Genomic DNA, 16769 nt, shown 5'->3' with positions numbered 1-16769 from the left:
GGTCCCTGCCAGGGCTGACATTCTGTGTTCTAAGGTCCCTCCCAGGGTTGACATTCTGTGTTCCAAGGTCCCTCCCAAGGCTGACATTCTATGCTCTAAGGTTAATTGTGGGCCTGACATTCTGTGCTCTGTGTTCTAAGTCATTGATCTTCATCCCAGCCCATGGACTCCGTGTGTAGTGTCGTGATGAGTTCTGGGCACAGTATTTTTGAAGGGACTGGGGTAAGTTCATAGACAAAGCAGTTTGCTGTTTCTAATTCATGGAGAGCCAGGGCTGAGCAGTGGGTGGAATTGATTGGCAAGGAGCTGTCTCAGCTCTAGGGCAGGAGAGAGATAGAGACAGAAGAAAAAAGAAAGGAAGGAAGAAAGGAACGGGGGCCCAGGTTCCACCGGAGGCAAAGGCTGAGTGTAACAGAGCCACGTGGGAGATGTAGAAAGAACAGAGAGGCAGCAGGAGGAGCCCTGCATCGGGAGGAAGGAGGCCTGGGCTTTAATCCCCGGCTCCCTCTAGCTATTAGTTGCATGACCTTGAGTGCTTTCCTCCCCCTCTGCTCCTCAGTTTCCCCATCTATAAAATGAAAATGATCTCTAGGCCCTTTCAACTCTGACATCCGGTGTCCTAAGGGTCCTTCCAGCCCTGACACTCTGGGTTCTAAGGGCCCTCCCAGCTCTGACTCTGTTCTAAGGGCCCTCCCAGCTCTGACACTCTGGATTCCAAGGACCCTCCCATCTCTGACACTTTGGGTTCTAAGGGCCTTCCCAGCTCTGATATTCTGGATTCTAAGGGCCCTCCCAGCCCCAGTCCTGACATTCCAATTAAGGGCTTTCCCAATTAATTCTTACATTCCAAGGACCCTCCCATCTCTGACACTTTGGGTTCTAAGGTCCTCCCATCTCTGACATTCTCTGTTCTAAGGGCCCTCCCAACTCTGACATTCTCTGTTCTAAAGGCCCTCCCAACTCTGACATTCTCTGTTCTAAGGGCCCTCCCAGCTCTGACATTCTGGATTCTAAGGGCCCTCCCAGCTCTGACATCCTGGGTTCTAAGGGCCCTCTCAGTTCTGACATTCTCTGTTCTAAGGGCCCTCCCAGCTCTGACATTCTGGATTCTAAGGGCCCTCCCAGCTCTGACATTCTGGATTCTAAGGGCCCTCCCAGCTCTGACATTCTCTGTTCTAAGGGCCCTCCCAGCTTTGACTAGTGTCTTAAAGCAGCAGAGTATAGTGGAGTGTTAGACATGGAATCAAGAGAGACCTGGGTTTGGGCCCAGTCCTAACACCACCGGCGTGACCCTGAATAAGTCAGTTAGCCTCAGTTTCCTTCTCTATAAAATGGGCATTGTAATCCTTGAGCTACCTCCCTGCCTTATAGGTGTGTTATGAAGATCACATGAAGTGCGTTGCATGCCTTACAGGGTGATGCTCAGGTAATGTAATTAATAAATTCTATCCTAATAATGAAGTTCCTGCTAGCTGTGACATTCAAGGAGGTTCTGTGTTCAGAGGATCACGGATGGAATTTAGAATTTAGATATGGCTTTAGAAATCACCTTGCTGAAACCCCTCACTTTACAATAGAAGAAAATGAGGCCTAGAGAGGGAAGGTGACTTGCCTGGGGTCATACAGAAATAACTCCAACAATAATAACATTGATATAGGGCTTTAAGATGTGCAAAGTACCTTGCAAATGTTACCTCATTTTATTCTCCCAATAACACTGGGAGATAGGCGCTATTATCAACCGCATTTTGTAGATGGGGAAACTGAGGCAGACGGTGGTTAAGTGACTTGCCCAGGATCACACAACTAGTATGTGTCTGAGGCCACATTTGAACTCAAGAAGAGGAGTCTTCCAGACTCCAGGCCCAGGGCTCTCTCCACTGCAGATTTAGAGCATGAAGAGACTTCAGAGGGCATTTAACTCATTCTCCCTCCCCCTCCCCTTTCATAAATGAGGAAACTAAATAGCAGACTTGAACCCAGGTCCTGTGACTCCAGATCTGGACCTTTTAACTATACCACTGTTCTAAGGTCCCTCCCAGCTCAGACATCCTCTATTCTAAGGGCCCTTCCAGTTCTGACATTCTTTGTTCTAAGGGCCCTCCCAGCTCTGACATTCTGTGTCCTAAGGGCCTTCTCATCTCTGATATTCTGGGTTCTAAGGGCCCTCCCAGCTCTGACATTCTGTGTCCTAAGGGCCTTCTCATCTCTGATATTCTGGGTTCTAAGGGCCCTCCTGGCTCTGCCATTCTCTGTCCTAAGGGCCCTCCTGGCTCTGCCATTCTCTGTCCTAAGGGCCCTCCCAACTTTGACGTCCCATGTTCTCTGAGTCTGGTTGACATGGAGAGCATTTCCCCTACCTCTCCCTTGCCTACCCAGGCACCTCCTGCATCTCTCTTCTCCGCTCACCTGCTGCCCCTGTCAGACAGTTGCTTCTTCATCCCTTCTCAATGCCTGTGCCCTCAGGCACCTTGAGTGGCATCTCTAGGGGGTGGAGGTGGCAGAGGCCCCATTTCTTCTTTCCAAGTTGAGGTCTCCATTCCTCCCCTCGCCCTGAATTTAATTGTCAAAAAGACAAACAGTCTTTAGACCAGATTAGAAAAAAGCTGAATGGGGAGGGCTGGGAGCAGAGCCCACTGCACCCTGCCTTTATGGGGAAGTTTAACCTGCAGCCTTCCCGACATGCCACCGGGGCCCACGAGCACACAGGCCGCTTTTATGTGGAAATGAGCCTCTCTCTCTTTTTTTTTAATCTCTGACAGCGAGTGTGCCGTGTTTACATAACAGAGAGCGTGGGGGACTCTAGAGAGGGCCTCTGACAGCTCTGGCAGGAGATGTTAAGAAAGATCTAACATTTCTGATCTCTGTTTAGCCAGAGGCAGAGAGAGGCGGCCAGGGGGAAAGGTGGAGGAGGAGGGGAAGGAGAGGATAGGGGCCCCAGCTGGCCCTTGTCATTTGAGGGGAGCACCCCAGATGGGGGGAGACAGAGGCAGAGAAGGTGGGAGTGATGGTTTGGGGTGACAGGTGGATGGGTTTGAGGAGCAAGGGTCCTGGCTGCTGCTCACTCCCCCAGGTGACATTTGTCTGCGGTGGTGGCAAAGGTGGCAGAGGGCCATGGTTCCATTCTCAGCCCTCCCACTGACCCAAGCTATGACCTTACACCAAATCCTTCCCCTCTCTTCACCTCAGTTTCCCTAGCTGTAAAATGACAGTACCAGATTAGGTGAACTCCAGGGCACTTTCCCCTCTTGTAAACCATAAAATGACATATGAATGGTAGATATTTATCATTATTATTCATTTATTATCTGTTCAAGGTTCCTTCCTTCCTTTTCATTTTTTTATCCTTAGAGAAAAGGTACAGTGAGGTTCTCTGTTCTAAGGACCCTCCCAGCTCTGACATTCAGTATTCTAAGGACCCTCCCAGCTCTGACATTCTGGGTTCTAAGGACCCTCGCAGCTCTGACACTCTGTGTTCTAAGGAACCTCCTAGTTTTGACATTCTGTGTTCTAAGACTCTCTTAGCTCTGACATTCCTGGTTCTAACACCCCTCCTTGTCTGACATCCTGGGTTCTAAGATACCTCCCAGTTTGGACATTTCATGCTCTAATGCCCCTTCTAAGCCCTTATTTTGTTACCATCCTTTTGGTGGTGCCACAGGGGTAAAGAAGGAAGTAGGCCCGGGTCTTGCTCTCCGGGAGCTCTGCTATTTACCACTAGCTTGACCTTAGGGACATTTGATTTCTCAGGCCTCTTTCCTGCTTTCTAGTCTCTTGTGTCCATAGGTGAAATAGTGGATGGAGTGCTGGACTTGGGAGTCAGGAAGACCTGAATTCACATCCTTCCTTAGACACTTACTATCTCTGGGACCAAATCACTTAACCTGTCTCCACCTTAGTTTTCTCATCTGTAAAATGGGGTGAATAATAATAGCTCCTGCCTCCTAGACGTGCTGTGAATCTAAAGTGAGATTATACAGTATGTCTAAAGCACCTTGTCAACTCCAAAACACCGTGGAAAGTTTAGCCACTATTATTATTGTTATTATTATTATTATTATTTCTCCATCTGCAAGATGTGGAATGGGAGAGTTGGACTAGACAATTAGTGAAGACTTTTTAGCTCCTTCTCATTGGTGAATCTTTGGATCTGAGTCCTCAGTTTCCCCATTTGCAAAATGAGGAGGTTCAGCGAGATGATCACTAAGGTCTTCCCAGCCCTGAAAAGCCCACGATTCTAGGGGTTGTCAGAAGGCCAGATCCTTACAGGCTGGTGTTAGGGACGAGGCTGCCATGCACTGGGCAGCTGCATTTGGCTGTGTGGGGGCCCTGGGATCCCAGGATGGGCTCATCTCTTTCCTTAGCCCTGCAGGAGATCTCTGATTTGAGCCTGGGGGTGGAAAAGGCAGCAAAGAGCAAGGGACGACGGGATAGACCCCCAGCCCCTGCCAAGCAGAACCTTGCACAAATGGGGTGGGGTCTGTAACCTAGCTTCAGGTCCATTTCTATGATTTCTAGACCTCCCCTGGTGCCCATAGGCACCAGCCTTGTCCTAGGTGCTGAGCGGGCATAGGATTTGGGAAGATTTCAGCTTTGGGGTGAATCCTCAGTCCCCCCTCCCCAAACCATGATAGCTCCTGTGCCAGGCAGTTCCCTCATCCCTTCCTCAGGACACCCTGCTATCCTGTCCCCTGCCCCCTCTTTTCCTCATTTGTGCCCCAGCCCTGCTAATGCAAACACCTCCATGGCCCTGGCAGCGCCCCAGAACTACCCATCCCATCTCACTGGCTAATGGATTCTGGAGCAATAGTATGAATCAATAATTAATAGCAGATGATGCCTTTCACCCAGCCTGGCTCCCAGAGCTCCTTCAGGAAGGGTTGGGTGGGTGGGTGGGGGAAGCAAGTGTGATTGGAGTGGGAGGGGGTGGGAAATGTGGGTGGATGTGGATGTGGATGTGAGTGTGATCAGATGGGCATGTGTTCTGGAGAACAAGAGGGTGTGTGTGTGTGTGTGTGTGTGTGAGAAAGAGAGAGAGAGAAACCATACTACCTTCCCTGAATCCTCCTTATGGGTCCTTTGAAGAGACCCCTAGGTTCAGTTTAGGGCCTCCAATGAGGATATCCTTTTTTAAAAATCTAATTTTTTCAATTGAACAAAAATTTATTTTTTCTCCCTCCTGCCCTACCTCCATTGAAAAAAATAAAGGGAAAAAAAAGCCTTTTAAGCAGATATGCATAGTCAAATAAAACTAATTTCTCCATCGGTCATTTCCAAAAAATGGATGTCTCCATCTGTCCTGTGGGTCCATCCCCTTCTCTTGCTGTGTCTGCAATCTTCCCTTGTCAGAGCTGGAAGGCCTATCAAAGGCCCTGGAGCCTCACCCTCTCATTGTAGAGATGGGAAGGCTGGGCCTCAGAGAGAAGGCACTTGGCATGAGTCACAGAGCAGGATTGGAACTCAGTTCCCTTTCCCCCCCAGCACGACACTCTTTCTGCTACTTACCCCCATTCTGTCTCAGCCTGTCTGCTGTTCTGGATGGGTCAGCCCAGAGATGGGACATGTGTCTCTGCCTTATACAATGAATATTTTCCATTATGCTAAAGACATCCCTTTCCCCTGGAAGGCAGAGTGGTATGAGAGGACCAGTTCAGGTTGTGGGATGTGGGTTCAAATGCTGCCTCTTTTACTCTCCTTCCTGTGTGATTTTGGGTGAAGGATTTAACCTTTTTTGGCCTCAGTTTCCTCAGCTGCCAATTGAGAGACTTAGGCTAGCTGGCTTCTAATGTCCCTTCCAAATTTAAATCCATGGTCCTCTAATCTTTGGGCCATCGTCCAAGGTTACCTGGGAGACTTTAGAACTCCCTTCTAAGAGGTCACCCCGGAGATTCAGGTCCTCGCTGGCCAAAAAATGGGGCGGAGAGTCAAGAGACCTACATTCTACTCCCCTGCCCCCCCCCCCAGTGATTTACAGTTCAATATTGTGCAAGTTATCTCCATTCTCTGGGCCTTAACTCACTTATTCATAAAATGACAGGGTGGGACATGATGAACATTCTATATTTTAAAGTTCCTTCCAGGTCTCACATTGTGTATTTATGTTCTAAGGGCCTTCCCAGACTTGTAATCCTGTTTTTTTTTAATTATTATTAATTAATTTTTAGTTTTTAACATTCACTTCTATAAGCTTCTGAGTTTTAAATTTTCTGCCCCTCCCTCCCCATTTCCCTTCCCAAGATGGTGTGCAATCTGATATAGGCTGTACATATACATTCCTATTAAACATATTTTTACATTAGTCATGTTGTAAGGAAGAATTAGAGCCAATAGAAAGAACCACAAGAAAGAGGAAACCAAAAAAAAGCAGCAGAAAAAAAAGAGCAAATAGTTTGCTTTGATCTGCATTCAGACGCCATAGTTCTTTCTCTGGATGTGGATAACATTTTCCATCATGAGACTTTTGGAGATGTCTTAGATCCTTGCATTGCTGAGAAGCGCTAAGCCTATCAACGTTAGTTATCGCACAACATGGCTTTTACTGTGTACAATGTTCTCCTGGTTCTGCTCACTTCACTCAGCATCAGCTCATGCAAATCTTTTCAGGTTTTTCTGAAGTCTGCTTGCTCATCATTTCTTATGGCACAATAGTATTCCATTACATTGATATACCACAGCTTGTTCAGCCATTCCCCAATTGATGGGCATTCCTTCAATTTCCAGTTCTTTGCCATCACAGAAAGAGCTGCTATAAATATTTTTGTACATGTGGGCCCTTTTCCCATTTTTATAATCTCTTTCATCCTCTGTACTAAGGCAAACCCTCCCACCCCAGCTCTGACATTCTGTGTTCTAAGGCTCCTCCCAGCTCTGACATCCTGTGTTCCAGTGGCCCTCCCAGCTCTGACATTCTGTGTCCTAAGAGCCCTCCCAGCTGTGATATTCTGTGTTCTAAAGGCCCTTCTATCTCTGACAGTCTGTGTTCTAAGACCCCTCCTGGCTCTGGTATTCTCTATTTTAAGGTGTTTCTCAGCTCTGACATTCTCTGTTCTACCCCCACCCCCCCGCCCACCCCAGCTTTGACATTTTCTGTTCTAAGGTCTCTGATATTCCATGTTTTAAGGGCCCTAGGAATAGATGGGTCTCTCAGTACCCTCTGGGATCTGAAAGTCAGTGATCCAGATGCCTTACTCCAGAAGGAGGAAGGAAGTGAAACTTAGGATCATAAGCTGTAGAGCTGGCAGGAGCCTTTGAGATCATGCCATCTAACTCCCTCATTTGACGACTGAGTAAATTGAGGCATCTAGAGGCTGCATCATTTGCCCAAGGCCACAGAGATAAGTGGCAGGATCAGGATTTGAACCCAGTCCTCTGGCTGCAAGATCAAACCGTCTTTTTCCTACACAGTGAAGGCAGAGGAAGCAAACATTGTCATTCTGCCTGTGGCAGGCGGCAAGCGGAGAGGGATATGTCAGGGCAGTGCAGGTTAAAGCGCATTAATTCCAGAGGGTCCATTAATGGCAATATTGATTGGGCTCCAGGCCTGGCCAAGACTTCTGTGTGCTAACGAGGACTGAGCTGGGGGCTTGTGTGGATGCAGGGGCTGATGAAAGCTGCTCTGCCTGGATGGCTCTAGTGCTGGGCAGTGTTGGCAGGAAGGATGGAGATGAGGACAGATAACCTCCCCAGGTCCCCAGGAGGGTGGTGAAGATGATGGAGGGTCAGGGGACAGACCGAAAGGCAAAGCACCTGCAAACGGCTGAGGCCAAGGGCCTCGGAGGAGGGGGAGACAGTGCTAAGGTGCCTCCCCCTTCCCTCGACAACTCTCCATGCCTGGGGCAGGGAAATGACTTGGCTTACAGTGGTGAGTAGTCCAACTCTCATGCTTCTGACCCCCCATCACGACCCCCACGGACTCCACAACTCTGGCTGGTCTGATTTGTAGCAAGACAGGTTTAATTTGGAGAGATCTCACGGTCTAGGGGATGGTGTTGGACTTGGAGTCTGGAAAAGCTGTGTTTCAATCCCACTTCAGACGCTTCTAGATGTGGGACCTTAGGCATTTCACCACCTCCAGGATCCTCAGCTTTCTTATCTGGAAAATGGGGAGAATAATAGCATGGACATCACGGGAGTGGTTGGGAGGATCTGAAAATTACTTTATAAGACAAAGTATGACTGGGTTCGTTTACCTGGAGAAAACTTAGGGGCAAGGACCCTTAGAACACAGGATATCAGAGCTGGGAGGGCCCTTAGAACACAGGATGTCAGAGCTGGGAGGGCCCTTAGGACACAGGTTGTCAGAGCTGGGAAGGCCCTTAGAACGGAGAATGTCAGAGCTGGGAGGGCACTTAGAACATAGGATGTCAGAGCTGGGAGAGCCCTTAGAACTCAGAATGTCAGAGCTGGGAGGGCCCTTAGAATACAGGATGTCAGAGCTGGAAGAGCCTTTAGAATATAGAACAGAGGTTGCCAAATCAGACTCTCGTATCCTTCCCTCTCCAAAAAAAACCCCAAAACTTTTGACAAGTACTTTTTAATTTGAAAGATGTGTTGCTATCTTTTATTTTTGATAGATGTATTGCTATCATATTATTTTCCAAATCTACCTCTCCCTCATCTTCCACTCAGTAAGCCATTCCTTGGAACAAAGAATGAAAAAGAGAAGGCAGTTCAGCAAAACTAAGCAGCACATCAGCTGAGTCTGACAGGATATGCAGTCAGTCAGTGAATATTTATTTAGTCTCCACTCTGTGCCAAGGATTGTGTTCAGTGCTGGGGATACAGATATGAAAAAGATAGTCCCTGCCCTCGAGAAGCTTACAGTCTAACGAGGGAAGACACCCAAAAGGAAGCTGAAAAGGAGTAGCGGGGAAGGGAGAGGAAGACTGGGGATGGAGGACATGATGGAGAAGGCCAAAGGGTAGGAAGTGAAGAGAAGGCTGGCCTGGGGGCCATCCCAAAGTGGATGTTGTGGGAGGGGCTCTCAACTCTGTCCTCCAATCAGAGAAGTCCCTCAGAACCTCAGCAGGGACAGAAGATGCTTCTCCCACCTTTGCAGAAATACAAGGAAGGTGCAATGTTTGGGGTCAAGCTTGGTTCTTAAAATTACACTGGATTCAGTTTTCCTTTTTTTAAATTTTTTTTCACTTTTCCTTTTTTTACGTTTTTAATTATTTCCTTTTATATTTCAACTTCCTCATTTTACATAAGAGGTCCAGAATAAGGAAGAGATTTGCTTAAAACCTTCCACCTAGAAAGAGAGCTGGGATCTCCCTCGGGCCACTCTCTGAAAGGCCATTGTGTGCACTTCAAAGTAAGGACGCTCTTTCCAGGTGTTTGGGATTGCTCAGCAGCTGAAAGGGCTGCCTTGGGAGGTAGTGAGCTCCCTGCCCCTGGAAGTTCCCAGAAAGGATGGGGTGACTTGCCTGTCCGGGAGGCTGTAAATCTTAGACGGGAGATTGGACGAGCTCCTCCTCAGCTCCAGGGTTCTGTCATTGGTGGAAAGAACACCAAGTTCCAATTAGACACATTTCAGAGGTCAGCATGTCTGTTATATGGCAGCAATTCTTCATAACTCACAGTAGGGGAGGGGAGCAGGACAGCAGATACTTTTTTTTTTTTAAAGCTAAAGTATATTAGTTAAAAGTCTCAGACTTTTAGGGCTGGAAGGGACTTTAGAATATGGAACCTAGATCATTAGAGCTGGAAGAGATCCTAGACTTTAAAAGATAGAGTAAGTGACTCTAGAGTATCAGCAGGAAGGGACTCTAAAATATAGAACCCAGAGCACTAGCTCTAGAAGAACCTTAGAATGTAGAACTAAGAGTATCAGCTGAAAGGGATCATAGAACAAAAAACTGAGAGTCAGCTGGAAGGAACCTTAGGACATAGAAGCTAGAGTTTCTGAGTTGGATGGTACCTCACCTAGAACATAGAACCCAGAGCATCAGGATTAGATGGGGCCTTAGGACATAGAATCTAGAATATCAGAGTTAGAAGGGATCTTAGGACATAGAGCCTAGAGTTTCCGAGTTGGGTGGGACCTCACCTAGAACATAGAACCTAGAGCATAAGGGTTAGATGGGGCCTTTGGACAGAACCTAGAGTGGCTGGGTCAGAAGGAACCTTAGAACAGAACTTAGTGTTCAGGGTAGAAGGGACCTTAGGACAGAGAGGCTAGAGTGTCCAAGGTGGAAAGGACCTTAGATCCTAGAGCATCAGAGATAGAAGGAACCTTAGGACATAAGATTTAGGTCATCAGAACCATTCACTACCTTGGAACATGGAGTGTCCGAGTGGGAAGGGACCTGCCCAAGATCCCATAGTCAGGGCATGGCGGGGGCGGGACACCCAAACCCTTGGGTCTGGGTCAATGATGCACTTCTCCCAATGTATCCATCCTTTTCCTTGTAGCTCATTGGGTTCTGAGGTGGCGGAGTTATTGCAGATCATCTCATCCAGCGCCCTCTTCATACACATAGCTGGAGATCTTGGGGACCAGAAAGTTCAGGTGGCTTTTCTGGGGTCACCCACGTGGTAAGGAAGAACAGAACTGAGATTTGAACTCGGGGCCTTTGACTCTAAACTCCTGAGTGAGGACTCTTTCCATTGTACCCGACATGTCAAGAGCCCCAGAACGAAGCTCCCTTTCCCTCTGGGTTATGAGGCCCTGGCTTAACTTTCTGAGACCAGAGCTGGTTTTCTAGAGGCAGATCAGCGGTCCTGTTCCCAACATTTATAAATCTTGTTCACTTCAAATACCAAGCACTTATCAAGTATTTTTCCACTCTTAGGCTTACAGATTCAGAGCTTCAAGGACCCTTAGAGACCACGTATTTCATTTTATAAATGAGGCGACTGAGTCTCAGAGAGGTGAAATGATCTGCCCAGGTTCACACAGCTTAGTCAATGTCAAGAGACAGGATTTGAATCCCAGGCTTCCTGGGTTCAAGTCAAGTGCTCTACTCACTCTGCTACCCCGCCTCTCTCAGTTCAGTTCAACAAGTATTTATTGAGTGGCACATATGTGCTAGGCACTGTCCTGGGCCCTAGGGGAGAATGAGAAGATAATAATACTATTCATAATTACAATAATAATGAGAAGCATCCTGGAGTAATGAACTGCCGGCTAGCTTTGGAGACATGGAAGATCTGAGGCACTGAAATATACTGGCTGTGTGACCCTGGGCGAGTCATGGAACCTCTCTGTGTTCCAGACAATTCTTTAAGACTAGGCTAGGAATTGTTCAGTCATTTTAGTCATGTCCAACTCTTTGTGACCCCATTTAGGGGTTTTTTTTTGGCAAAGATACTAGAGTGGTTTGCCATTTCCTTCTCCAGCTCATTTGACAAATGAGGAAACTGAGGCAAACAGAGTGAAGTGACTTGCCCAGGGTCACACAGCTAGTAAGTGTCTAAGGCTGGATTTTAACTCAGGTCCTCCTGACTCCAGGCCCAGCACCACACAGCTGCCCTTAGGCTAAGAGAGCAGGCCCTAATTTACATTAGCAGACAGAGTTTCTGCACTGGGAGGTCCCTGTCACAGGTTGGGTCAAAAACTTCATCATATTGGCTCCTGTTTCCATAGCAATTTCAAGTGTCCACATCATTGTATGTAATAATAACAATTGGAATTACTCACTTTTCACTCAGTTCAACAAATCATTCTCAAGCACATCTACAGTTGTTTTGAGGGTCACATGGACTTGATATCTGACAGCTCATTTCACCCTCATATCAGCCCTGCCAAGCAGGTGCCACTGATTTTATTACCTATTTTATAGATAAAGACGCTGAGGCTCAGAGAGGGCCCATGGTCAAACAACTAATAGAGGCCAGTCAGGGGTTGGACCCCAGGTCTCTGCTGCTCCCAAGGTTGGAGCTTTATTTTTTTTTTAATTCAAATTGATTTTGTTTTCAGGTTCACCTTCCCCTCTGCCCTTTAGAAAGCAAGAAAAATGAAATTCCCTGTTACCAGCATGTATAATCAAGCAAAACAAATTCCCACATTGGCAAGGCTAGAGCTTTTTCTGAAATGAGACGTGGTCCTACCCCTCTGGGAGCTCCCTGTCTAGTAGGGCAGATGAGACTGGTACATGTGAAATGTTATTAGAGTTATCAGGACTGGTGCTTCATCCTCACATCTGTCTCTCAATAACTTGTGTTCATTGCTCTAATTTCTGCCCTGGGAGGCCAGGCAGAACAGGCCTCTGGTCTCTTCGAAGTGATAGCCTTTCAGATGCATGGAGAGAGAGAGAGAGAGAGACAGACAGACAGACAGAGAGACAGAGAGAGACAGAGATAGGGACAGAGAAACAGACAAGGAGACAGACAGAGAGTGTGTCCATGGCTCTGCCCTTCTTCCTGCACCCCAGGGTTGGCTTCTTCTGCCTTAAAGATCTCTAGACCCTTTAACAAGTTTCTGGTATGGCCTTCTCTCCTGGTCGTCTACTTATAGCTCACTCCCAGCTCTGATATGCCATGATCTAAGGGCCCTCCCAGCTCTGACATTCTGGGTTCTAAGAACTTTCCCAGCTCTGACATTCTGGGTTCTAAGGGCCTTCCCAGCTCTGACATTTCTTGATTCCAACGATCATAGTACCCTGTCCACTTTGCCTCTCCTCTAGCACGGAACCCTGGCCTCCTCATACAATAAGTCTTTAGGGGATGTCTGTTGTATTGGATCCAACAGAAGGGATTGACTTTAAAGTGAGCAGGGCCTCAGAAGAAGCCAGCTCTGACCCTAAGCTGTGTAACCTTGGATGAGTTACTACCCTGCTTAGAGATTCACCTTCCCAGGGTCAGTGCAAAGGGGCCAATAAGCTCCTCCTTCCTGGGGGGTGCTCAGAGGCTCCGGGCTGGACTGCCTCTCTGAAATGCAGGCTATTCTCATCATTCCCCTAAAACAGAGAGGCCAGTGTGCTCATCAATAGGCCCCTTCCTGCCTTTGAGCCTCAGTTCCCTCATCTGTGAAAGGGGGCTATTAATTCTGACATCCCCCATCTCCCAGGCACTTTGTACTCCTTCCCACCCTGGAAGGTCCTTCTGCCCCTGTGCCCCTTCCTCTGATTGGTTGCTTCCTTCCAGCACCTCTCTAGTCAGGAACGGGCTAGCTGTGTTCACCCCTTCATTCCTGACTCTTCAGACGTCTTTCTGCAGAAGGCCGCCCTGCCCTCCCTCCCTGCCTTCAACTTCCCTTTATGTCTTGTCTTTCCCCTATTAGAACGTAAGCTCTTTGGGCAGAGACTGCGCCTGGCACATAGTAAAGACCTAATAAATGCTCATTGACCTGGCTTAATTAAACTTCCAAGTATCTACAGAACTGGGAACTGTGTCATGATTGGTGTAATAAAGAATTAGGTAGTGTATCCTAGTGCTTAGAGGGGCTGGCCGCAGGTCAGGAGGAGCTGGTTCAAGCCCTGTCTCTGATACCTGACAACTCTCTGACCGCAGATCTAGACGGGGTTGAGTCCAGACTCTTCATTTTACTGGAAACTGAGGCCTCGGGAAGTTAAGTGACTTGGCCAAAGCCACACAGCTAGTAAGTGTCAAAGATAGGATTTGAACCCACATCCCCTGACCCCAGGGCTTGTTTTCCTTTGCCCTTCCATCAAGTCACAGCTTCACAGTTTCCTTGAATAACTCTTTAAGACTGCGTCGATCAACTGCTGGTTGGCATTAACGGAGGGGATTTCTACACTGGGAACCCCGCTATGGGCAATGGAAGGGTAGATACAGAGCCAAAACCAAATAAATAAACATTGTATGCTCCCAGCTTTTGGATCAGAGTGAGGGGAGACGGCTGATGGCTAGAGGATGAGGCTGGCGAGGGAAGGATTTCAAGGAGAGGTGGTGCCTGAGCTGGCCTGGAAGGGCAGACAGGGTGTGTTAGGACAGATGGGAGGGAGGGAGGAAGACGTTCCGGATAGTGAGAATCGGAGCACACGGGCTTGGCCGGGGCTAATGGTCCAAGTGGGGATCTAGGGAAGAAAGCAAGAGATAGGCACGGAGCAAAGGGCCCTGAGCCTTTGAGATGCGGCATCTGAGCTTGGAGCAGGATGGAACAGGGCAGCCAGACTGGTCTTTGGAGTCCAGGATGAAGGAGCTGACGGCGCCTCTGTTCTCTGTCCTGGCCACACCACATCTGGTGACTGTGTTCCATTTGGGCCACAGTATTTTAGGAAAGAGCTCAGAGGAGGTTGTCCGGGGGGGAAGGGGACGGGAGACCAAGCCATACCAAGGGTCATCAAAGGAACCAGGGGAAGAGAGGATTCAGAGGGAACACGGTCCCTTTCTTCAAGTGACTGAAGGCCTTCCATGTGGGGGAGAGATCGGCTTTGTTCTGCTCAGCCCAGAGGGTAAAGTGAGGAGCACAGAGGGAAAGCAGTGGAGAGGGGATTTTGTCTGCTGTTCTAAGTTACTGCTGCCTAAAGTGAATGGACTGCTTTGGAGAGTAGGGAACTCCCTGTCCCTGGAGGCTGGGCGTCCTCTTGGTACAGATGCTCACAGCTCAGGGATGGCTTAGACAAGGCGCCCCTTCCATCACGGTGATCATCCTAATGTGAGCTCACTAATTCAGAAGCCTCCATCTGCGTGCCTCCCAACCGTGTGGGCCCTTTGGCCAAAGGCTTAGTGGTGGTAATTAACTTTGGGCCCAGAAATCTCCAGGTGAGCTGAGGAGCGCTTCAGAACTGTTGTCAAAGTGCGGGAAATGCTCCAGGATCCTGTGACTTAGAACATGCTGAGTGGCGCAGATGATCCTGTGTGATTATCAGCGGACCCCTTCCTACCTCTCAGCCTCAGTTCCCTCATCTGAGAAATGGGGGTATTGATTCTGACCTCAACATCTTCCAGGATAACCTCCTGGGGAGAAGGAATAGGGGGAGAAGTCAGAGATGCCACCTGTGTTTGCCATCACATATCTCATAGACAGGTGTAGACAAATGTGTCCCGGAGTGCCTGCTCTGGGTCCCTTTCTTGTCATGCTCTGCCTGGGTCCTAAGATCTTAGATTTAGACCTGGAAGGAACCTTTGAATTTAACTGTCTGATATGATAGATGAGGAAACTGAGGCCCAGAGAAACTGACTTTCCCAAAATTATGTAGCTAATAAATAGCAGGGCCTTGCCTTACCATGTGGTTACTCTGGGCCTCAGCCATTTCACAGCATTCCAGCGTACCGTAGTAGATCAGAGGATTCAGATCTGTGAGGTGCCATCTGCTCCTTTGGGGAAACTGAGGCTCAGAGGAGGGGAAGTGTCCTGTCAGAAGTCAGACAGGTAGGAAGGAGCAGAGTCAGGATTTGAACCCAGGGCCGGTGGTTCTTACTGCCACACCATGATAGTGGGACAGTTCCTGGGGCAGCTGTGGAGCCTGGCCCGATCGACTCACCCTCTCCCAGCGCTCCCTACTCCCAAGGCAGAAAGGGGCTGGGGAAGGAGGCCACCAGCATTGGCCAAGTAGCGTTTCTGCACACTGATTTGCATAGCATTACCCACAATGCTTGGCCAGGGCCAGCCGGCTTTGAAAGTGTCTGCGTGTGCCGTTTCCTGTCTCCCCCAGCCCGCTGTAACCCCATTGTGTCAGCAGGAGATAGCTGATGGCATTAATATCACCCGCTGGAAAGTTTGAAAAAGCAATTTTTTTTTTTATTATTATTATCATTTAAAGGGACTCTAGAAAGGAGAGTCTTTCACTCCCAGGAAGAATATACCAGCCTGGCAGGGGGGATCTGGGAGGGGCTGAGAGCTGAACCAGGCTGAAAAGCAGTCTGGCAGGCCCGGCTTTCCCAGCCGGCCCCTTCCCACGGCTTCGGCCCAGTCACCTCCTTCCTCGCTTCTCAGGGACCCTGTTTTCTGAGCGGAGAAGACGCGGGAGGCCCGGCCTCAGGGCCTGCCTCTGCCACAGATCCATCGTGTGGCCCTGGGTCTGCCGTTTGGTCTGTCCGAGGCTCAGAGACCTCAGCTGTCACCCTGGAGGCCATGATACTCGAAGGCTGGACCAAGAGTGGGGGCCTTGGTTAGCTCCTGGCGCCAGCTTCTCAGAGGGCAGAGCAGGGAGCGGTGGGTGAAGAGGGCAGGGGAGACTGCGCAGAGACCCCTTTGAGCTTGATCAGTCAGGGATCTGGCCCAAAGGACGAGCTGACCTCTAGAGCGACATCCCCCCTCCCTGAAAGTCTTTAAGCAAAGAAGCAAATCCTAATGGACCATGGGGAGGGGGACTCGAGGTGCCCTGTGCAGGGTTGGGGTGCCCTGTGCGGCATCCTTTGGACTCCGTGATCTCTGATGTCCCTCCCCACTTGGAGAGGTGGACATTCAACACTTACTGCCACGTGGATGGGCAGGGCACCAGAACAAGGCCTCCACCTTCCTTGTCTCCCTTGCAAAATGGCGATGGTCATGTTCATGCCAGCTCCCTCCCAGAACTGTTGGAAGGGGAGCCCTTTGTCATCTTCCAAGCCCTGGAGAAGTGAAAGCTATTGTTACCTGTAATAGGGTCAGCACAAGAGGGACCTTCGAACGTGGATGTCAGAGCCGGGGAGGACTTTGAAGACATAGAATGTGGGCACTTAGTAAGCTCTTCATGTGTGTTGACTGGCTTTCAGAGTGGGAGGGCCTTTAGAACAGAGAATGTCACAGCTGGAAGGGCATTTAGAACATGGAATGTCAGGGCTGGGAGGGCCTTTAAAACACAATGTCACAGCTGGAGGGGCCCTTAGAACACAGAATGTCAGGGCTGGGAGGGCCCCTAGAACACAGAATGTCAGAGCTG

The 16769-nt window shown here is 49.0% G+C and overlaps 1 protein-coding gene across 1 annotated transcript in view; it reads left to right on the top strand.

Moving 5' to 3' along the window:
- EFNA2 (ephrin A2) overlaps window positions 1-16769 on the top strand; it is a 92834-nt gene that overhangs the window by 53707 nt on the left and 22358 nt on the right. The gene's annotated exons all lie outside the window — the stretch shown is intronic.

This window comes from Vombatus ursinus, unplaced genomic scaffold (genome assembly GCF_900497805.2).
Source record: "Vombatus ursinus unplaced genomic scaffold, bare-nosed wombat genome assembly UNPS02009918.1, whole genome shotgun sequence".
Taxonomy (NCBI): Eukaryota; Metazoa; Chordata; class Mammalia; order Diprotodontia; family Vombatidae; genus Vombatus; species Vombatus ursinus.
This window is presented reverse-complemented; position numbering and strand designations above follow the sequence as displayed.